Below are 24,712 nucleotides of genomic sequence, written 5' to 3'. Positions count from 1 at the left end.
GATTCCCTAAACATATCCTGCTGTTTCAGGATTCTGTGCCTTGGATGGTTCTTAACCCTCTTTCTAAACTATTCATGCTTTCTGGCTCAGAAAGTGTTTCCTGATTCTCCAGACTGGGTCATTGGCTCCTCTGTTCAACCCCCCCACCCACCCCATAATTCTGTTACAGTAGTTACCATATACCATTGACATCTGTTTATCAGTATGTCTTCCTAGAGATCATTAACTCCTTCACAGCAGAGATTATCTATATATCTATATCTGTCCATATCTGTTGGGAGGCATACAGGAGCTCGATCAATGCTTTTTTATTAAACAGAACAAATATTTTAATTGACCAATGTGCCAGGACAAATAACTCACATAATAACAGATTGATGAAAATCAGGAGAGAGAAGGCACAGCTTGCCATTTACAACTGTAACTTTTCCCTTAGTTTCTTGCGTATATTCTGGGGACAGAGGGGTATATGAAAGTAGTTCATGCTAGCTGGTTTCCTGGGCTGTTTAGGAATCCTGCAGAAGCGCAGTCTAAAGGAATTCTGGTCAATCCCTACAGCCCAAGCACTTCCTTATAAATGGTGTTGCCTTTAGAAGTCACTTTAATTTCATGAGTCCGCCTTGTGGCAGCCAAGCCTTGGGGGTCCTCTCTTTTCCACAGACATAAAATCGCTGGCATATCAAATAACCAGTATCTTTCAAGGGAAGCCAGTGTACTGTCATGGAGAAGCAATCAGCCTAGGACATTAGGATGTCTCAAGTGGTTCCACATCCTAATATTAACCAGACTGAAATGTGTTTAAGTCTTAAAATTAGTTGAAATTGGACTCATTCAGACCCAGAAGAGCATCTGTTTTCAAGGATGCAGCTGCTACACTTTCAATGGCAACTTACTGTGACTTCTTTAATTGATTCATAGGAGGATGCCCTTGTGCATCTGTAACATTATCTAAAATTGTTACAATGTTAGCTTAGACTGGTATCAGCTGTCATCAAAGTGATAAATTGAAAAGGAAAAGCTGGTTATTGTGGCAAGAAAACAAAGGTTAACTCTGTGAATCCAAACTTTTTAGAAGATGGAAAAAAGACAATGAAGAATGATCCCATGAGATTTTCTCACTTGAAAACACTTTAGAAGATCACATTTTGGTACAATCATTATTTCTGACTCCTCTTGCTATTTGTACAGAGAAATGATAGACACCACATAACGATGTCTGTTTGAACCTGGGATACATTTATTTAATTTCCAATCTTCAGTTTTCATCTTTAGAAAATTGTGGTAATCGTATCTTCCTAACTCCCAGAACGGTGGGTTATTAGGTTCTGTAAATAATTTCGAGATCCTTCAATGTTGTTACCTGGCTGACATTTTTTTAAATATAAAAACAGGAATGCAGATTGGGCTTGTGACATTAAGAATTTAAGGGGCTTATAGAAGCAGAGGGAGCTGGACCAGAAGACCCTCGCCCGAACTCTTCCCTCTCCCTAAATGCCTGCAGGAGTGTGCTGCTATCAAGCCTAATGGTGGGGACGGATCGAAGGTGTCCAACACTCTCGGGCTATGGTTCCCAGTTGGAACCTCAATGCCAGCTGGCTCTGTCCTCGGGCTTTTCAATTCCTCTGTACCACCATCCTACGTTTTATTCAAGCTCTGGAATTATTTGTAAACCTACACAAGCTAACCAGCCCTGACCCCAGTGCTTTGCATACAGTAGTCACCCTTCTAAGTGTTTGTTCAATAAATCACTTACCTACTTATGAAACTAACTGGCTTCTGGAAGCAGAGGTGATTTTCACATGCTAAAGTCTCTACTGTCTTCATAGCATCGAATTTGAATTTTTTAGAAAAGATTTATTTATTTGACAGAGAGAGAGTGAGAGAGAAAGAGAGAGAGCACAAGCAGGCAGAGCAGCAGGCAGAGGGAGAGGGAGAAGCAGGGTCCTTGTGAGCAGGGAGATCCACATGGGGCTTAATCCCAGGACCCTGGAATCATGACCTGAGCCGAAGTCAGACACTTAACTGACTGAGCCACCCAGGCACCCTGAATTCTGAATTTTCTTAGGATAGAGGTGTCCTTTCCTTTTTATCTAAGTCAGTTACTCCAAACAATGGTGTTTCATGGTGACTCTTTGATCATTCTTTCTTTTTCTGAGATACATTTTTTTTTCCAATTTATTTATTTTCAGAAAAACAGTATTCATTATTTTTTCACCACACCCAGTGCTCCATGCAAGCTGTGCCCTCTATAATACCCACCACCTGGTACCCCAACCTCCCACCCCCCCCGCCACTTCAAACCCCTCAGACTGTTTTTCAGAGTCCATAGTCTCTCATGGTTCATCTCCCCTTCCAATTTACCCAAAAGCACATACCCTCCCCAATGTCCATAACCTTCCCCCCTTCTCCCAACCCCCCTCCCCCCTCTGAGATACATTTTTAAACTCCCTGCTATGCTTTGCCAGCAGTCTTAGCTTTTGGCACAGTCATTTATCTATTTAGCAAGTCACCTATTTTGTCACTCCTTCCCATCCGCTGAACAATCCAGAACTTTCCCTGAAGTAGTTCTGCTGCATTTCTATATAAGGATCAGGCTTATGTAAGAAACATGTCAAGTGGGTTCTCTTCAATTTTGCTTCCTATTTCAGAAGCAGTGGTTCTTCTGTCCCTGAATAATACCTAGTTCTTTTTAGTCCAGATTTCCCTAGAAATTTTAAGTTCGGACTAGTAAAATCAATTGATTCCGAAAACCAGAATGCTGCCTCAGACTGTTCCCTGACCTACAGAATTACGATGGCCAAGGATGGGGGACATACTGGACATCATTCACATTAGACCTTGTGCCGGCATACCTGTGGGTGACCAGCTCTGGAAATGCAGCCCCCTCTCGGAGGCCTAACACCCAGCCCGAAGAAGCCTCTTAGAGCTAGCGGCTGTGCGGCAAGAATGCCAAGCCTTTTCACTGCTGCTTTTGGAAGGAAGCGCTCTTTTGTCTCCTCTAAAGGGGAGGAGGACACATGGAAGGGATTTTTTTTTTTTTTTAAATTGGGGTGGCTAAAAATGGAAAAAATTCATCACTAGGAAGGACAAAAGAGATTAAGAATGGGGGAACTGAAGCACAAAGTGAATGTGTCTTATTTATGTTTGCTTTTCTAGGGTCTAATTACCTAATTGATAATATATTTATGGTAAAAGGAATACTTCCAGTGGGTGCAGGAGGCAAAGACCTTCTTTCGTTTCTGTGCTACCATTTGTTATTTAAATGATCCCGTGTTGTATCTTTCCCCCGTTAGTCACAGACTTATGAGCAACATAACTTCGTGTCCTTTGGAACAACTCTCTCCCTCACCCTCCTCTCCCTACCCCAAAATGTCTTCTATGACCCTATCTGCAGGCAGTGATGCTTTGGGGGAAGAAAAGGTGTGTTTGCGCCACTTGCTGCCCAGCCTAATGGCATGGATGTTCAGTAACATTGGTTTAAGAATGTGTTATTATAAGACAAAAAGTAAATAAATAAAGACCAAAGATCAAATCTTTATAAAGAACTCAGTTTTAAGGATGCCGCTTAAGAGTAATTTCCATCTCTGTGAAACCATATTCTTTCCTGCTGATTCCCAGAGGAACAGAACTTCTCTCCTGTATTATTACCTGTAGAGCACAGTTCTTAACAACAGTCGGCCTCACTGTCCTCACGTGTCTCCTCAGAGTGTTGTTGCGTGGACCAAATGGGGAGCACGGCCCCTCCCATGGTCCTGCCACAAAGCTAGGACCATGTGAACTCCAGTAACACTAGGCCTCCCTCTCCCCGTTCCAGTCTTGGCGCAGCTCCCCTCATGCTGTAGAGACCCCGGGAGCTTGTGAGATCTGTGAGAACGAAAGCCACAGCCTACTCTTCCACAGTTGAGATCCTCCTTACCCTCAGCAGTAATGCCTGTTGCCTTGAATTGGCAGGTTAAGGACAAATCAAAGAATTTGATGTCTTTTCCTTTTCATTATAGCTCCACAGTGCCTTTAACCCAGTGTCTTCCAAATAGCTTATTAGCTTGGAACATTCTTCTGTTTCAGGGTAAGAAAATGAACCTCCAGGAAGGCCATGAGTGAAACTGAAGAATTATCCCAAATATTGACCTAGACAGAGAAAACAGGGCAGATCCCTGTAAGGCTCACGGTGAAGGGCAAAACAAAAATAAGAAGCGAGATTTAAAAAAAAAAAAAAGGACTGTTGTTCCCTTAGGCTACCACAGGATAAGAGGCCAATTCGGAGCCAACAGGATAAACGACACGGGGCCGTGTTGTAGAGGGAAGATCACACCCGGTTCCTCATGAAACAGGGCTTGCTCGACAGTAACGAGCCTGAGCAAAGCCCCAGGTCCTCCAAGACGGCGAGCTTCGGTCTCGACTTCTCTACAGTGTCAACCAGCCCAGACACACTGGTTTTTATGCCTTGAGAGTGACGGCACAGACCTCAGTCCCCTCTGGTCCTGGGGGGAGACATTAAGATTGATTTTTCCTTTATTCCAAATAATCCTCCCTGAGGCCTGGTAAAAACCTAATCATCTACTAAAAAGGCGTGTGGTGTGGCCAATTCAGCTCCTGCCGGATATGAAAGAGAAATGGAGGAAAAGCTAATGAACAGCTCCTGTCCTTGTGCTGAAAGGCACTATTGTGGGACTCTATTAGATTTCCGTGGACTCTGTAAGCCTTTTGTGTTTCTGTAAAACCCGGCATCAAAAAGCATCTTAAGGTGTTAACAAATACTTAGCCAGATATTTTCCGTGAGTAAGCGAAACAGATTTAAGTTGCAAGAGAATTGCAGACGCAAAAATATTGTGTGGCAAAGAGATAACATTTATTCATGTGTCAACGGGATCCTTCCAGCTCGAGGATTTGTAAATCTTCCCGAAAACCTCCAGGGATGACTCATTAACTGTGTAAATTGGAAACAGGAGGTCCACTTGCAATTGGTGAGACTGAACCAAACAGAATAAGGCACACTTCCTGACAGGGCACGGCCAACCGTACCACACAGGGAGACAGAGCTGAGGGAGTTACACGGAAAGCCCTTGTTGGGGTGTCTCCTGCACGTGACTTCTTCCAGTGGCCTTTGTCCCCATGAATCTCCTCTCCAGGCAGCTGCATCATTCATACATTTGGACTTGAGGTAAGAAATAATCATTTTGACCTACAGCAGGTACAAGTTTCACTTTTGGGAGGATCACCTTACCTACCTCCCACGAGTCTGAGGATTCGATGAGAGAATACACAGAGGCTCAGAACAGTGTTTGCCTCACGAGCCCTTAACGCATGGCAATGGCTATTGCCATCGCAACGACTATTAACACTATTACTTAGTCAATAATGACGTACTGAAAGAAACAACAGCAGACCCCAGGATCCATCTCCTCCGGCCATAGCTTGGAATAGGCTTTGGGGCAATCAGACGAGCTTTAGACAGTGAACAGAAAACGTGGTGAGCTATCGTGAGTGCGGAACAAAACAGGTAGAATCCTAGAGGCACTGGTCACTCTGATTCTATGGACTGTGAGGACAAACACACAGACAACTGACTTACTGGGAAGCCAGCGCTGACCCTGCCACCAAGCACATAGACCAGCCCCGAGACTAGCCGTGTCGCCGGCGCCGGCTCCCTCCGAAGCACGTTGGAAGTAAGAAATGCAGAGAATGAACCTCCTAACACACACGGTATAGGACTTGCAGGTGTAAATCTTGCTGAGAGAACTTCTCCTCCGTGAGGACAGGGGTGGCCACCTCTCCAGTGTGCGGTAAAGGTAACAGTTAACTAAGTCCCTCCCCTTTCAAGCTCTCTCGTGTCAAATATGACCTCTGCAGGCTAAACGGATGAGCTCATACCACACACATATTGACTCATGCCTTGTGAAGGTTAATATGGTACAGCCATATTTCTGTCTTTCCACATTAGTAACACGTGAATACCGTTCTCACACGCGTTCCAGCCTTGCCGTATAATCTCCAGAATCATTAAAATCATATAGATGCTTCCAGAATCAACTGTCCTAAATAGCAAAAGATTCATAATCTGTTTTGAAGCCAGTTAAGGGTAAGCTACATAGAGAAGCAATCGTTTTTCTATCAAGTGAGTATATAATCTGAGGATACGTATTAACCTTACTGGAAATCTAAGTAACTTTCTTTCTCTAAGTAAAAGGACATGAGTGCTCTCATAGTAACTATGAACCCTATTTTTTCTATTGTTATATAACAACAATTCTCTTGGGTTGACCAAGTTTAGACTTAGAAAGCAGTGGCTAAATTCTGACTCGACTCTCTACTAACTGAATAACCTTGGACAAAACTGCAAAGACCCTGAACTGGGGTGATACCAGTTTCAGCCTCCAGGGTCATCATAAGGACTCAGGGTCTAGAGAGCACAAAAAGCATCTAGAACAATCCATGGCACATAGTAAGTGCTCAGTAAATCTCAGCTACTATTGTTGGACTTCTTGCTGGGAATTCTGGAAGACTGGGACTCCTAGACTCATCTCCTTACTCATCAAAACACCTTCCAAAACACTGGAGAGGTGTGGACTTAGCTGTTCATGAGACGAATGGACAGAAAGAAACCGATGTAGTAAGACATTTACACATATAAACTTCTGACATTCTGACCTTAAAATAAGGAATCACAAAAGTTAGAGAACACTACAGAATTGGGGTAATGTTCAAAGAAGTGGAGGCAAACAGAAGAAGAGGGGACTGCAAGTGGCAGGTTTAAATTTTATCTTTTCATCTACAAAGCGAGGAGAAGGACTTTCTCCCAAGTTAGTTCAGTGAAAGAGGGGGCATTTCAGGCAGGCAGGAGGAAGTGAAGCTTGCCGGGAAAGCAAGGAAGGACACCCGGAAGCAGCTTGGGAGGAGATAAAGTAGGTGTTTCTCACATTATTTTGAGGGAGGAATGACAGGGATCTTTTTTTTCATGGAAAGGATGTCTGTAGCACTTGGTTCTTGAGCAAAGGGAACTTGGGCGTTATCTTAGGAATTCAGAAGGATATTCCACAAAGCTTGGAAACTGCTTTTGAGAGATCGGGTCTGCCTTCCTCATACAGGGCTTGGAAGGTCGGATTTGTACTATGAATCAGCATTTACTTCACGGTCACAGGCTACTTCCCCCTGGCCAAAGGCACAGTGAGGAGACAGGAGGGGAAATGTACATGGGTGTGTGTCCACGTGGTACAGCTAAGCGAGAAGGTGACCAGGAATCCACAGAGTCTTCCATTTTGACCTGAAGTGATCAAAACTGTTATTTTCACCTGAAGAGTAAGAAACCATGTTATAAATTATTTTCATATGCACATAAAGACACTGACAAGTCAGCTCTTCTAGGGAGGCTTAAAACAGCCAAACGGGGCTTATTTGGGAAAGATGTTTTTTATCTTCCCTACCAGAGGGAGAGTTGTCATTTTATTTTTTCCTGGGAATATGCTCCCCTCGATATTACCCTAGATTACATTTATTGTAGAAAGTGCGATGAGAAAATACACTTGTGCCCTGGTCCTTGGTCAACTCGGTATTGTCCCCAGCCCTTTTCTGGAAGCTCAGGAATGAACTGTATTTCCCAACTGCTTGTCGGCAGGGCAAAGGTACTTAAATTTTGAGTAAGGTTAATACATATCCAACTCCTGCCAGCAAGAGGCATTCGCAGAAGATGTGGAAGGCAAAGAGAGAAGGAAGGCGCGCTCCTCCTCTTGCACTGGTAGAAAGATGCTCAGGCAGATGGCAAATAAGAGGGGTACCCAGCTGTTTGCAGGAGAGCTCTGGCGACAGCTGCTTCCTCCTGGCACTTCGTAAAACCTCTGGGTGCCTTCCCTCCGTGTCCCCGTTTCCTGCAAGCTGGCAGCTACTTTCCTTGCTCTTTGCTTCCTTCCCACTGTTTTCTAAGCTTTTTAAAACCCTTTCAAAAACATCTAATTCCTTGTATTAAATTCCCTCTTGCTTGAAACACCTGACATGGTTTCTGTTTTCCCAACTGAGTCTAGAGGAAGAAATACATACAAACTTATATGCATGAGATATCCCTGAGACCATCTCGAGCAGGAGGGAGTGGGATGAAGAGTCGCTAAGAATCCAACCCCGGACTCCCCTTTCACAGCAGCTGGTGACCTCTAAGGCCAGGATCTGCGGAACGTGCCGGGCAGAGCAGCTCGTCTCCCCAAGCCCATTCTCTCTCTTTCCGCCGGCTCCCTTCATCAGAAAAGCTCCACTTTTATTTGCAACCTATTAAGATCTGGCAGCAAAAATCTGCTGAAAGGGCCATGTACAAACCACTGCCCTTAAAGAGGAGGGATTTGGTCACAAGCAAACCATTTCCCATTGCACGCCAGCCTCGAGAGAACCGCCAAAGTAGGGATAAAAGTCAAACACTTAAATTACGGCACGGCTCCTACAGACTGAGGACGAATGGCAGGAAAGTCTGCATAAACATTTGCTGGGAAACAAGTGACCAGCTTTCTCTTTATTAGTTTAGCCACACGAATTCTAGTATCTTTTTTTAAAAAATGTGTTTACGGAATACTGAACCAATTATAAACTGCTCTCATTTTGAACAACACCTGCCAAGACTCCCTTGCAAAATAGATTTGACCTTCCCTTTGGAAAATGTTTCACCGATCCAATGAGCTGTCCAGTTGTTCAGAAAAGTGTGCCATGGGTTTCTCTACTATTTTCTAACGAAATCCCAGGTTAAAGATGTAGACTGCCACAAAGCTGACTTCTTAGAGAGGTCACTCCATTAGGAGCTGCTTTCAAGGGCTATATAAAAAACTTCAGCTTAATATTGATTTTTTTTTTTTTTTGAGAGAGGGAGAGGACGCATATGCATGTGCCCATGAGCAGGGAGGCGGGGAGGGCAGAGGGAGAAAGAGAGGGAATCTTAAGCAGGCTCCATATCTAGCATGGAGCCCGATGTGGGGCTCGATCTTACCACCTTGAGATTATGACCTGAGCTGAAATCAAGTTGGATGCTTAACCAACTGAGCCACCCAGATGCCCCAATATTGAGCTTATCTTCCAAAACAACTCCACATTTGTGAGCACACGAAGCATGTAACAACTTCCAGCCTCCACAGTTTGGATCAGCGGCCCTCAGACAGGCTGAAGTCATGAAATTTAGAAGGAACCCCCTACTGACTCCTAAGAGCTTCGATCTCGTTGTTCTTAGGCTCATTCATCAGAATATTTAGTTTTAAGTGGGTACTCACCAATTTTTACACCTTTCTCTGCTGGACCAAGGAGAATTTTATTTTCAGAGAAACACTAAGATGACACTGGTAAATCTTGGTTTGATAGGACACAAGAGCTACGCTGAAAATACATTCACATTCATTTGGAAATGAAACACACACGTTGAGATTATAGCAAAATTTGGTCTTCTCATTTTATGGATATATGCACAGTGCTCCTGCTCCCTCCATTACAAAACCTGTTCAGTCTCTTCTGGGGGCCCTTGGGCAGCGAGGATCCTTTCCTTTTCCTCCTGTGAACCCACGGGGACTTCTGCCCCTCCCGGCATTCCTCTCTGGGTGCCAACAATCATGCTGGGTCTTGGGGTCACGGGCAAACTTTAGTTTATGGTTTCTAGAATTTCTTCACATTTCCCCTGTTTTGAGAACAGGAGTACCTGCCGTAATCTGGTGTTAAGTCATCTTTCACGTGTTTTACATTTTCTCGAATTCAGCAAATTTCTTGAATACCGCAAGATAATCTATTTGAATTCTACTTTAAAACAGCCCCAGGCCATCTGATGTTTTCCCAGCACTTGTTTCTTACTATGACTTATCTATTAATTTTTCATCTGAAAAATAGCCCCTTTCTAGATAAAACAGAAACAGAAGAAGGGTGGTTCTGCCTTCTATGAGCATCACCTTTGTCATTTTGCAAAATGTGAGCCCATCCATTTCCTGTTCTTTTTGTGTCTAAATACAAGTAAATTTTATCATTGGCAGCATCTCTAGTGACCACTGGGTGCTTCTGGGTCTTTGCTACCCTCACACTTTACCCAGGGCTCACCCTCCATCTTCTGTGCCTACGAGGCACGCGTTCTTTCATTCTTACATCCTTCCACATGAGCTTATCAGAGAGCTCTTTGGAGGCGAGACCACACCGTGGTGATAAAAGGTTTAGACTGGAAGCAAACTGGGTAAGTTGAAATTCTGGCTCCCCCACCGACGACTTCATAGCTGTGTGTCCTTGGCTAAGTTTTTTTTACCTCTCTGTGCCTCAGTTTTTCAGTATGCAAAAATAGAGAGAATCATGGTATTTGCTTCATGGGGGTACTATAAGGATTAAATGAGAGAATGTCTCTGTGTGTTTAATAATACACCCTAGAATAAAATGTGTTTGATATTTTTTCTTGTTGAAATGATTTAGCCTTTTATGGTGTAAATTTTATCTTGTATCATCTCCCACAGATGTGAGCTATGTTCTCTTTGATAGGTTCTAACCATGGGATCACAGCAATATATTTTCTGAATGTCTGAAAATTTAACTCTGTGAAAATGATACATCCCGCTATGCCTGGTATTTACTTTGCTGTGTAAACTCCAATATGACATGGTAACATTCTCCAAAGACTACTACAATGTTCACTTTCCAACTGAGTTCTTCCTTTTGGTCAGAATTACATACAGAATATTGAGTCTCCACGTTTTCTCCCTCTTGGGAAGAAAAGTCATTGGAAAGACAATTCAAGAACTTAATTCCCATCCTACTTTAGCTGAATTAGACTTTTGGAAACGACTTAAAACCTCCCATCATGGCTGCCACCATGTCACTTTCATCATTTTATCAAGAAAGCATCATTCAGAGCCTGTATTTCACGAAGTGGTCTAGTATACTTTTATAACAGTGTCAATCACTTCTACAGAACTCAAAATAAACATAGGAATGCCTGCAGAGTTTTAATTTCCTTCAGTGCTACCAAGGTTCCCCATTTTCCATTCTGCCATTATTTTAGGTGAAATCGTTTATACAACAAAGATATTGATAAGTAATTAGCAAAATCAGTAGTACAGTCAATTCTCAATAAAACTTGTACAGGATCCTGTATTTTATTTTTCAAGATCTCATATTTTCATTTTAGTTATCAGCATCCTGCTCTTCCTTCATTAAACCACTCACAAGAACGACGACAAAGCTGAATTCCTTTAAGGGCATTCAGATGCTTACTTTCCAGGGTGGGCATCACCTGAGTCCTTCTCGGTTATTTATTTTGTAATTATCATAACATGTTTATCATTTCATATGCTAACGCATAAGCAGAATTCCTGGTTCACTCCATCTCCCAACATGGGACAAATGCAGGCTAGGAAACAAATGACTTTTGAATGAGTCTGTTTTGCTGCTTCTAGACTAATACCTAAGGTTAGATTTGTGTACTAGAGATCAAACACCATTAAAATAATTGTCTCTTTACTAAAAATAATTTCTATGACTCAGTCAGTTGAGTATCTCTCCTAAGGAGATTTTTTTACAATCACGTTCTAATTCAACTATGAAATTTGGATGGCTTCCTTTATTTGCTCATATTTATGTCTAAGCTGTACTACACATCTGTGATGTGCAGGTACCGTTTCATTTTAGTGAGCGTCACTTCAGCATATGGCTCTATTGGCAGAGCTAATTCCTTATCCCCACCCAGGGCTTGGCACAGGCACAGTCCACCAGTTGCACAGACAAGGAATCTGGAAAGGCTTTTGATGTCTATATCCTGCACTGGCTAGACTGAATTAGTGATGGAAGTCCGCTGATCATTCTTCTCTAATATCTCCAAACCATCCCCACAGCCTCCATCTTGGGTGGTCCTCCACCATTCATCACCTTTGTTAGCCTAGCAGGTTTTTAACTAATCTGTTTGCCTCAAGAATTCTTCCTCTCTGATTTATCCTCCTAGAGTCCTGCTGAAGAAATTACTCTAAAATACCATTTGATCATGGTTCTCTTAGGTCTAATGATCTTTTGATAGCTTGCCCTTACCTTTCAAGTAACATCTCAACTGGTCCTTGCCCACATCTCCAGCTTCATTGCCTGCTGCTCCCCTACCGTGAACCTATGTTCCAGGCCCAATGAACCCACGAATGACCCTGAACTCATCCTCTTCTCTTTCACTTCATAGCCTTTTCTCCCCTTTTTGGTTTCTCCTCCATAAAATGCCTTTCCATCTTCTCTTTGCCTGGTGGATTCATCTTTGTTCTTTAAGATCCGCATCAGCTGCCCCCTTCTCCAGAAGGCCTTCTCTGATGCTTATACTCTCCTTAAAACATGCTTCATGCGTTCCCATTGTATGTTGTGGTGCCCAGTCACAGTATGGTGTAATCACTTTTCATGCCCGTCTTTTCCATGACCTAGAAAAACCCTGCAGGCAGAAGGTGGGTCTTGTTTACTCATGGCCCTGAGGGCTAGCATCTAGCTGGTACTGTGTTACCTGTTAAGCCGAGGTGATCCACAAATATTTAATGAATCAGTATCTTCTCTGATGGCCCCAAGAGACAGTGCTGCATTGATGTAGTTTAATTTCTATCGGATAAATTCAAAAGAACACATGATTTATGAATTCCTCTCTATGCCTCTAACCAGTGTGGCTCTCCAGCTGATTGACCATGTGTCTTTTTGTCTCCTCAGTAGGGAATGTCTACTGGAGAAGATGAATGGAGAGGAAAGCAGCTGGCCAAGCCAGACAGTAAAACAGGACAGTCGGAGGACAAGGCAAAAGCAGAGGAAAGTCAAATTGACTTTTCTAGGTAGGACCACTCTCAGCACCTCCTCATTCTCTGCAATTAGGAGAATCCATAACACAGAAAATTACCCCCCAAAATCCCTTCAGACAATGCAAATCTCTGTTTCTGCATTTGCAGGGTCCATCTGAGTTGCTTTATTTCAACATAAAGACATGAAAATAATGCCCCCTCCACATGTCCCACAACAGTATACTTTCCAACATGCTTTGAACTTGATGAAGCAATTCTGGTTATTTCAAAGTTTGTTAAAATGTCACATGTGTTTTTATTAGATAAGGAAGCAACTTACACGATAAGGAAGAGAGGTAAAGGATTTTCTAATCCAGGAAATTAGATGCATGCCCAAGAATCACCCAAGCAGATTTTCAGAAAGATAGAATGAAAGCCCCTCACATGAAAACTGCCATATGAGAAAGTAGAAATCATCGTTCGAGTGGACAGAGGAATTGTCAACAGTGAGGGGTGCTGCAAGAATGTACGAGAAAGAAAAAGCTAGAGAAGCTGAGTAACATTTCTTCTCAGTTTCATGAAAAGTCATGTTGCTCCCAGAACAACGTCCCAGCTCGGCCACTGGCTAAGCCTAGATCATACCTCCATGCTTCAGCTTTTCCATCTGTAAAATGGGAATAAAGACACTAGCTTGATTATTATTATTTATTTCATAAGTTATTTATTTATTTAGATAAGTTAGGACTGGGGCTGTGGGGATTGACCAAAAAATGAGTAGAGTAGGAATCACAGATGTATAGTGAGAGAGTGTTTCTGCCGGGGATGTGACAGGGAAGTTGGGGACGGGAAATAAATACAAAATGGATGGAATGACTTCTTGGGTAACCCCGGAGCGCTCAATTCAGGGAAGAGGGGAGGGATGTCCGACAGAGCGCAGAAAGGGATGGCAACTCATCCGAGATGAGCTTTGATAAGCAGGCCTGACTACGCTGCCCCCATCAGCTCAGTAAACACTAACAATGAAGACAGCACAGACTACCATTGGTGATAAAGAGCCAGCTAAACACTCTATTAGTTTTTCATTTTGTGAATTAATGTCCTTTGTGGAGTGTGTACACTAACCAGTAATGAGTCGGCTCCTTAGAACTGCCTGGGGTACTCCTCTCTGCCTCTACAGGAAGGCATAAATTTCACATGGAAATCAGCACTTTTAAGGAGGCAATAACTCCTTTAAAAGAAGTTTGTTTTCAATTAGTTTCTACACACATCCTGCTTGAAGAAAATCTGCCTCTTTCAACCAACCTTCTATCCTTCCCTATAAAGATGAAAGAAGAAAGAGGCTAAATGGTCTTCCATAAGATTTTATAGATAAATAGATCACTCCGATTTCTCTAAAAGCCCACATATAAGCTGGGAATATTTAAGAAAACCAACACCTCTGAAGCCCTATTAGTCTCCCATAACAATAAAGCGAAATCAATCTCTTACTAGTCAAGTCTTGCACATTAAGCCTGATGATTAGGTTTCCTCCATTCACCAAGGCCCTGTGAACCTTATCTACCCCCGCAGAATTAGAAAGTCAGGCTGGGGACTCTGAGACACATAATCGTATTTCATTTTCCTGGGTTTAAAACCGCTATAGCTCATGAAGGACTCTGCGGTGAGGGCTGAGGTTCTCTTTTCAGCCTTTAACCAGCCTCTCTGTGAGTTTTTCAACTAGAAGACATTTCTTTTTTTTTTTTTCCAATTTATTTATTTTCAGAAAAACAGTATTCATTATTTTTTCACCACACCCAGTGCTCCATGCAAGCCGTGCCCTCTATAATACCCACCACCTGGTACCCCAACCTCCCACCCCCCCGCCACTTCAAACCCCTCAGACTGTTTTTCAGAGTCCATAGTCTCTCATGGTTCACCTCCCCTTCCAATTTACCCAAATTCCCTACTCCTCTCTAACGCCCCTTGTCCTCCATGCTATTTGTTATGCTCCACAAATAAGTGAAACCACATGATAATTGACTCTCTCTGCTTGACTTATTTCACTCAGCATAATCTCTTCCAGTCCCGTCCATGTTGCTACAAAAGTTGGGTACATTTCTTAAAGGAGAATGGTCTGGGGAAGGCCCCTGGAACCTCCTGGTTGGGGGGGGGGTGCACCCTGTGTGACAATCCTGACCCAGTGAAGCCTGTACTCATACAACAAACTGAGTAGAGCCTGAGACAAAAAAAATAAGAGTTGTTTCTTCAACTTTGTTGGCTTCCTTTTTAATATAAAAAGTTAATTTCAGGGAGTTTGCATACTGACATAAACAAGTAGGTGAGGAGCCAAGAGGTCTGAATTCCATGACTGGTTCCTTTGCTGATTTTCTAAGGAGGGCTTTGGATTTATTTTCTTCTCGGAGATTTATATACTGCTTGTTTTCTTAAGAACTTGAAGTTGCTTCTCATATATTACCTTATATTAGTCTTGCAGATTTTAATTAAAAAGATATATTACATACATAATAAAAACCTCCCGAAATATATACCGCTATTTCTAAACTAACATTCTTAACACTCATCCCTTCAAGTCGAACCTACGGCTTTGTTCTTTTCTCCATAATCTTCAGTATTTCCTGGATAACTGTGTTAAAGCAGAAATTGCTGCACTGACTTGACAAGGCATCTGTATTCATGTCCGATGTAGATAATGGCCCCACTAGGCTATAAGGCCCCAGATGACCTGGGCCTTGTATCTTCCATTCACCACTGAACTGACTTGCCTAACCCAGCCCTGGGCACAGAGCAGGGAATGAGGGAAGTGAGAGAATGAATGAAAGGATACATAATCTTCCTTGTTTGGTTTCATTTCATCCTCCTCCTTCCCTTCATGGGAGTTCTCATCTCTTTCTTTTTTGATGCTTTAGGATCACGGATTCCTCTTTAATATTTAAGCATAAAACCAGTCCTTTCTTCAAATCCTTGACAAAAGTCATCCCACGGTATGGGACCCACAACATTTATTATTTGTCCCTTTTTCCCCCCCTTGCCTTACTTGTCAGACAACCCTCCTGAGCTCTGGCATTCCTTTGGCCCCTGGACTGTCTCTAGTCTGAAAAGAAGTTCCTAAAAGCTCACAATTTCGTCTTCTCCTGTGGAGCGTATTTCGTAGTTTATCATCATATCACAACAGTACTTAAGTGAGGCTGATGGTTTTTCTTGTTGCTCAGTTAGCATTTATAAAACACTTAGAGTATATGCTAAAATATCCTTTAAAATGAAAAGGCATTCACAGAGTTGGTTTAAAAAAAAATTCTGAGCTTTTCAAAGTGCTGAGCACTTCCAATAGGGCAGTCAGTCCCCTACAAAAAATGGGAGCCCCATCCCAGCCTTTCTGGGCTGATGGAGTAAGTATAATTTCAGGGGGTGACTAGATGGGGCCACAGGGTGCTAAGCGCCTTCCCCTGAGAGCCGGCTCCTTGTTTTGCTACTGCCTGCCACCCCAGTATCTCGGAGCCATCCCTACATGGCCAGCATGTGAAAACATATTGAAATCCTCCTCAGATCACAATACATCTGTTCTAAGAGGCTGGATGAGAGATGCCAGGGGAACATTAACTCAGAATTTCCTAACTCAAGTGCAATTAAAATCTCAGCCACAGTGAAGAATTAATGTAGCCCTTTGCATTTTAAATACATATTTTAATTAAATGACACCCATCTGCAGAATATGAGACTGCATTTTTATTGAGGATTTCAAATGATATAATCTGTTCCTATGAAGCATAAATGGCTTGGTTCATGTTTCCAGAAACCTCAGAAGAATTATATAGATCTGGCATCAGCACATGTGGTAACACTCAATTTTGCTTAAATTTAAATCTGTTTGACTTGCATGGTAAGTGTTGTTTGTGTGGTAAGATTTAGATTGTGTATGAAAGTGACGGAAAATAAGAGCACAGCCCCTTAAATATCTTGGATCATTGCTGCGGTGAGTCTGCCCCTGGGAATGCCAGGGTCAAGGGCAGGGCATCTCTGCCCCAGCTAGAGCTGTGTAGCCTCGGTGATAAGCTCTTAACTCATTTCGCCTAAGGAGAAGCTTTCTCTAAGGTGAAAGATATGTTAATGGGCCTAAACATTGAAAAAGAGACGGGACAGCTACCTGGGAGCCGCACAATTCCATGTGACAGAAATGATTTCTGGTCGGTGTCAGTTTTCAGGAAACCCAACTACCCTAACAGGAGGTAGACAGCAAATGCTTCCCTTTCCCTTTAGCGTGATTATTTAGTATCTCTGCTCCATGCGGCTGTTTGACCTGTATGTCTACAGAAAGTACGGTCTTCACGACAGAGCCCCGAGAGAGGTCAGGATGGAACCTGGACTCTGGACTTGGCTGTGGCACCCCGTCCATGTGTGACCTTGGGACAGTCAGACGTATGGCGCTCGGTTTTCCTGTCCATAAACTGCGTCCCACCTGGCCCGTGTGGAATCCGTGCCAGCTGATGCTGCCGGTGAGAGTCAGGTCTGGGACTCACACCGGCCTAAGTCCTAGTCCTGGCTTCGCCACCTGCGTGATTTCATGGAAGTTACTCCATCTTTTGAACCTCACTTTTGTCAACTAAAAATTGAGATGATGATGCTTATTGTATTAGTTTCCTGTCGCTGCTTTGACACATTACTACAGATACAGCAGCTTAAAACAACACACACTTCGCATCGTATAGCTCTGGAGATTAGAAGTCTGACACGGATCTCCCTGCGCTGAACCGAGGCAACAGAGGCTGTGGGGGAATTCACTTCTGGGTCATCGCTCGCTGCTGGAGGCTGTCCATATTCTGTGGCTTGAGGCCCCTTCCTTCATCTTTAGAGCCAGCAATGGAAGGGCGAGTCCTCACAGGGCCTTGCTCTGACGTCTTGTCTGTCTCCCCTTCACTTGTAAGGACCTTTGTAGTGACACTGGGCCCACCTGGATTATGCAGGATAATTTCTCTACCACAAATTGAGCTGAGCAGCCATTTTAACTCCCCTTTGCTGAACATACTTGCAGGTCCTGGGGATGAAGATGTCAACATCTTTGGGGTCTACATCCTGCCTACCAAGTTACCTTGAGAGCACTGTAATAATTAGAGATAATGTTCTAAAACTCCTAGTGTAGTGTCAGGTGCACAGTAAGTTCTTGGTAAGTGGCAGTGTTCATCATTGGTACTGCCTAGTGGACTAAGGTCTTGTCAGTCTTGGACGTTCTGTCATAAGTAAAACGTTTTGCTGATAGCTTTATGTTTTGATCGTTAAGAAGTAGGTTCCAAGATATAAGATCATATATCTGTAAACATTTGTCTGTTAATGGCCAGAATATTGGAATAGCATAGTATCTGACTTTCTAGTTAATCTGCTGGTAGAAATTTAATGCAAGTTAAATATTCTGGTGTATTATTATGCTCTTAGGGGGATTTGCCTCAAAAACTATGTCAGATAGCTCTTTCCCGTCTTGCAAGATGGCAGGCGAAAAAGCTGAGAAGCCGGATACTAAGGAGAAGAAACCCGAAGCCAAGAAGGCTGATGGTGGTGGCAAGGCTAAGAAGGGTAACCAGAAGGCTAAAACCCCGAAGAAGGGGAAGCCCCACTGCAGCCGAAACCCTGTCCTAGTCAGAGGAATTGGCAGATACTCCCGATCGGCTATGTATTCCAGAAAGGCCATGTACAAGAGGAAGTATTTGTCAGCTAAATCCAGGGTTGAAAAGAAAAAGAAGGAGAAGGTTCTTGCTACTGTCACAAAACCAGTTGGTGGTGACAAGAACGGTGGTACCCGAGTGGTTAAACTTCACAAAATGCCGAGGTATGATCCTCCTGAAGACGTGCCTCGAAAGCTGTTGAGCCACGGCAAAAAACCTTTCAGTCAGCCTGTGAGAAAACGGGGAGCTAGCATCACCCCTGGGACCATTTTGATCATCCTCACTGGGCGCCACAGAGGCAAGAGGGTAGTTTTCCTGAAGCAGCTGAGCAGTGGCTTGCTACTTGTAACTGGACCACTATCCCTCAATCGAGTTCCTCTGCATAGAACACACCAAAAATTCGTCATTGCCACTTCTACCAAAATTGGTATCAGCAGCGTGAAAATCCCCAAACATCTCACTAATGCTTATTTCAAGAAGAAGAAGTTACGTAAGCCCAGACACCAGGAGGGTGAGATCTCCAACACCAAAAACAGAAATACAAGATTACAGAGCAGTGCAAGGTTGATCAGAAAGCTGGGGACTCACAAATTCTGCCAAAAATCAAGGCTGTTCCTCAGCTTCAGGGCTACCTCTGCTCTGTTTTCTCTCACAAATGGAGTTTACCCTCACAAATTGGTGTTCTAAATTTCTTACAAAGAACCTAATTAAATAACTGATCCAAAAAAAAAAAACCCAAAAAAACCCAAAAACCAAAAACCAAAAACTAAGTCAGATAGCTTGAGGAACTATCTTAAGAGTAAACTGTTTCTATTATTAATTCTGGGAGTATAATGTTGTAGATCCAAATATTAAATACACTTGAATTATTTTATCAGCTTTTCTTATGTGTATTAATATATGCACACACTTGTAATATAAAGGTTTAATATTTCATTATATCTAAAACTGAGTAAATTATCCAGGTTCTACTGTATTATGGAAGTAGCTGAGACACACAACCCAGTTCCTTCTACTCTGTGGTATGGATCCTCTTGGCTGTGGCTCTCTGATAGCCCTTAAGAAACCAGAAAGCATCTTGATTGAGATAGTGTGTTTATAAGTAAGGCAGAGTATTGGGAGGCCACCTGAGATCTTATTAAATATTAGATAGGAGAGCTCTTATTTTCTCATCCAAACATAGGCAAATAAATTATGCTGCTATGATTTGGGTTTGGTGGTCAGTACTAGGAATGATGGCAGACTACAGTTACTCTTGTCATCAGTTTCACAGGAGAAACTGAAATCCAGATTCCAACAGACATTTGGAAAGTCTGTTTTTCTCCAGTTCCTGGATGTCAGGAAGACTGGAACTTTATGGACCATGGGCTCTTCCTTGACTGGTCTGCCTAACATTTGCATGCAGGATTGTATAGTAGTCCTTACAACTGATCATAAACCTAAAAGTGAAGAACCAAGGAGGACTTCTACTAGTGTAATCACTTTTTAGTTTACTTTTTAAATGTAATCAAAGCTACAGATGCCCGTAAAGAGTCATTTTTAGAAGATTTTTCAGGAGGCAACCACTTTCTACTGTTTTAGTTGATTTCCAGTTCTCAGCCTTCTATAGTTCAGGAACTTGTCCACTTTGCTCCTTGATTTCCCACTTCTTGGTGTCTGCTGCCCTCCCACTAGCAAGATGAGGACTTAGCTCCCTCCACATATGCGCTCTTCTCACTGCTTTCTTGCTACTGTTGCATCTTAACTTTGGCGAGATCCTATGCTGCACTGGCATTATTCTTACTAAGTGCCCCAACATCTAAGGCTGTGTAGTAATCCCTAGTTCCCCACCCCACCCCAACCTGGGACCACAGGCTTGTTTCCTCTGATGCTAATAATGTCCTTGCTACTTATTCATTTCGTTAGTTTCTTATGTGCTCAGGGATCATTCAACCACTAACACTTCTCTGATCAAACAATTTCTTCTCTCCCTGAATCCAAACACACTGGGTATTCTGAACAGATGTCTCCTCAGACCTTCTCAATGCCTCATCCCTGGGCCAGTTTCTCCCTATGCCTGCTGCATAGCTGCCCTTTTGGCATCTCCCGTCATGACCATGTTGGGGTTCTTTCTCTGTGTTAATGATCTCCGATCTCTGTTCCCTCTCACCATGCCTTCCTATTTTTATATAAACTCTTCAAGTTTGGTAGATTCTGAAGAAGGCTGAATGGAAAATATGTTTTTTGAGATCTTACATATGTTTGACATGTTTTTGTTCTTCCCTCACATTGAGCTAACGCTTTTGGTTAGGTATAGGAGTCTAGGTTGGAAACAGTTTTTCTTAGAACCTAAAAGGTATTTTTTCTATTGTCTTCTAGCTTCCCATGCTACTTCTGAGGAGTCATTGCTTTTGTTTCTTGATTTTTTTTCTATAAATCACTGCCTCAACCCCTATTTTCCCCTGTACAGTATAGGACTTTCTCTTTATTCTGAGGGTTCTGCAATTTTGTGATGACTGCTTCGTTAGGAGGAACCTAGCTCCATTTTCATCCCTTAAGAGACTCTGGTCTCGCCCAATTTGAAAATCAATGTTTTTTGCTTTGGGTGGTTTTCTTCATTTTTCTTTGATGTTTCTCTTTATTTCTCTCCTCTCTCTGTGGCCCTATTATTCAATTTTTGGATACTGGACTGCTCTTTGGGTCCTTTTTATTTCTGCCTAGTTGTTATTTGTCTTTATGTTGTCCTTTTTTTTTTTTTTAAATATTTCTTCAACTCTATCTTCTAACTTTTTCTTTGGTTAGGGGCTATAATTTTCACTTATTTTTCTGTCCATGAGTTCTTCTCTGTTCTCTGAATGTTCCTTTCATATAGCATTCTATTTTTGTTTTGGATGCACTGTCTTCTCCTCCTTTTTCTTTTCTTTTTTTTTTTTTTTTAGATTTTATTTATTTATTTGACAGAGAGAAATCACAAGTAGATGGAGAGGCAGGCAGAGAGAGAGAGAGGGAAGCAGGCTCCCTGCTGAGCAGAGAGCCCGATGCGGGCCTCGATCCCAGGACCCCGAGATCATGACCTGAGCCGAAGGCAGCGGCTTAACCCACTGAGCCACCCAGGCGCCCTTCTCCTCCTTTTTCTATAACTTCCTTCTTCTTAACTATAACCTTCTTCTTCTTCCGGGATACAAACTGTAAGTGCTTTCTCCCCCGGATAATCTTTGTTTTGTCTGAGTTATGTTTTCTGTTTATTTTGGTCTCTGTGTTTCATATTTGGTTTCCTCAAATGTCTCCTGTCACTGGCTCTCTGATCACAGTTCAGAAGGATTCACTGAAGTTTTGTGTCTGTGGAGATGGCGCTTGTGGATCCGGTGGGTGATCTGATTGGTTTCCTTCATTGGGGAACTATAGATATCCGTGTCTTTGGGCTTTGTTTTTGTTTTTCTTTTCTTGGGCTGCTCAGAGTCTTCAGACTTTCTAGTCTCCTGTCTAACGTTATATACCTGGCTGCCAGCAAATCGGAGAAAGAAGGCAGGTCTCAAGAGCCATTGATGTGAACCGTGAATTAGCCACCCCAATTTCAGGAGGGTAGCCTCACACTCAACTATGATATATATCCCACAGCCCCAAGGAATCTCTACTTTACTATTTTTAGGAAACAAACCTCTGGTGTTCTGTTTTGACTTGACAGGAGCAGTGCCATAGCTATGTGAGAGAGGGGAAGGATTCTGAGAGTGAATGTCTCACAAACAACTTTCAACTAGTCGTCCTGTTTTCAGCCCCATCTTCGTTCCTTCTTTCAGAGGTAGTTAGCCATGTCATTTTTAAAATTTTTTAAACATAAGTTCTATAACTCACTACTGGTTCAGAAATTAGCTTTCTTGGCTTTTCTCTTATGTTGTCTTTGTTCCTGTGGACTCAAACCTTTAAAAAATTCCCCTCTGCCTTCAGTGGGATTAATGGAGAAAGGATAGATAAATGTGTATGTTCATTCCATCACTTTTTTTTAAAACAATTATTTAGGTTCATGCTAAGTGACAATTATTAACTTTATAATTATATTACGATGTGGTTGGACCTGGGGTGTATTTTAATCAGAATGGCCTTCTTCCACTTCCTCCAATCTATAGATCCATCAAACGTGCTGAATGTCCATCCTCCTACATTCTAAAATTCTATGCCAGCGTCTTCCTCAGAAAACTGCATGCCTGGGTGTATCAAAGCGATATTTTATGTAAGAAACAGGCAGGCTTCAGGCATCACAATTAATCACTGATTTCATTCCTATCTCAATGACTTGAGAAGAAATCTGCTGGAACAACATCAAAGATAGAGATGGCAGCTTTTATTGATTCTACACAGCCTCTGACTCTGTGGACATGAACGATTCACAGCTAAGTCTATGAGTTGAGTTCAACACTAATCTCCAATTACAGCATCAAGTTTAGAAGGTGCTCTGGTTAGAACAGAAGGTGGGAAACCTAGAACTCTGCTTTCTCAGGACCCTTCCCAGCTGTCTAAAAACCACGACTCTATGGCAAAAAAAATTGGGGGGCATAAATCAACAATTTATTAGTCAACTGGAATAAACCTAGAATTGTTTTTTGTTAATTTTTAAATTTTATTATTTTTTAAAGATTTTATTTATTTATTTGACAGAGATCACAAGCAGGCAGAGAGGCAGGCAGAGAGAGAGAGAGAGGAGGAAGCAGGCTCTCTGCTGAGCAGAGAGGCCAATGTGGGGCTCAATCCCAGGACCCTGAGATCATGACTTGAGCCAAAGGCAGAGGCTTTAACTCACTGAGCCACCCAGGTGCCTCTAAAATTGTTTTCTCGAGGAAGATTCTGACTTGGTCTATAGCATCTCCTTTAGCCCAACTCCAGACAGGTTTTCTTCACTGGATTTCACAAATGCTTACTGGGTCTATACCATAATATTGCCCTGGTGAGAGAGGCTATTCATGTCTATACATAGCGTTAAATACAGTCCATATCACATTATCTTAAATGTACTTTCATGGTAAGTAAATGGTAGTATAGGGGTAGTTAGTTGGGGAAGAGAGTTCTCTCTGACACTGTTGCATAGGCGATTGTGTTCTTGAAGTCATTCAGATAGAAATATATCTAAATCATGAGAGACTATGGACTCTGAAAAACAATCTGAGGGGTTTGAAGTGGCGGGGGCGTGGGAGGTTGGGGTACCAGGTGGTGGGTATTATAGAGGGCACGGATTGCATGGAGCACTGGGTGTGGTGAAAAAATAATGAATACTGTTTTTCTGAAAATAAATAAATTGAAAAAATTTTAAAAAAAAGAAATATATACTTCCCTACCAGGAAAACAATATTAATGGAGGTTAAGGTCAGTTTTTTGGTCCATTTGTTTTAATTGAAACAATCCACATTTTTCCCACCCCCTTCTGTGTACTGTTGGGATAAACAGGAAAGGAACCAAGTCCATATTTTCCAAATGCTTACAGTCTGGTTGGTAAGGCAGATATAGAAACAGACAAATGGTACAATACAGTGTGTAATAAGATGCTAGAGATAGCTCTTGGGTATGACAGAGCTCAGATGAAAGTTACTTAATTCAGTCTGAAGAGGCCCACAAAAGTTTGTTGGAAGTGGTGATGCTTAAACTGAATTTTATTTTATTTTTTTTAAAAGATTTTATTTATTTATTTGACAGACAGAGATCAGAAGTAGGCAGAGAGGCAGGCAAAGGGAGAGGAAGGGAAGCAAGCTCCCTGCTGAGCAGAGAGCCCGATGCGGGGCTCGATCCCAGGACCCTGGGATCATGACCCGAGCCGAAGGCAGTGGCTTAACCCACTGAGCCACCCAGGCGCCCCTTAAGCTGAATTTTAAAGGACAAATGGGTGAAGGAAAATGGGAAAAGGTAGGAGAATGGGCATTAAGTTCAGAGGAGACAGCCTGAATAAAGATAAGGGGCTGAGACACTGCAGGGAAACTAAGGGCAGTCTGGTGCTCATAAAAACTGAGATACAGAGTGTGAAGAACATTCTAGGTCATGTTAAGGATCTTGGACCTTGCCCACAGGATGTGATGAGAAGCCACTGTAGCAAGTTGTATGCCTTCAGACAGATCACTTCGGAATAGCAGTTGTATCTCAGGAGGGGAAGAATGGAAGCAGGCTACTGAGAGGATCTGGGTGAGAAACAAAGGAGGTGTCAATTAGGGCAGTGGCAGGAGTGATGAAGAAGAAATGACAGATGTCGAAATATTTAGGAAGAGACGCAGCAGATCTTCATAGCAACTATCAAAAATAGGCATTATTATTATACCTAATTTAGAGATGGGATTATTGAAACTCATAGAAATTAGAAATCATGTTGCATATCCCGTAACCAGA

At 42.5% G+C, this 24,712-nt stretch overlaps 1 protein-coding gene and 1 pseudogene across 1 annotated transcript in view; one reads left to right on the top strand and one right to left on the bottom strand.

Annotated features, from left to right (window-relative positions):
- Positions 1–24,712, bottom strand: part of EXOC4 (exocyst complex component 4) — a 724,031-nt gene that overhangs the window by 71,850 nt on the left and 627,469 nt on the right. The window lies entirely within an intron of this gene.
- On the top strand, positions 18,194–19,104 carry LOC122905084 (annotated as a pseudogene).

Source organism: Neovison vison, chromosome 4 (genome assembly GCF_020171115.1).
Source record: "Neovison vison isolate M4711 chromosome 4, ASM_NN_V1, whole genome shotgun sequence".
In the NCBI taxonomy this organism is placed as follows: Eukaryota; Metazoa; Chordata; class Mammalia; order Carnivora; family Mustelidae; genus Neogale; species Neogale vison.
The sequence above is the reverse complement of the archived record's forward strand: the minus strand, read 5'-3'. Positions and strand labels throughout refer to the sequence as shown.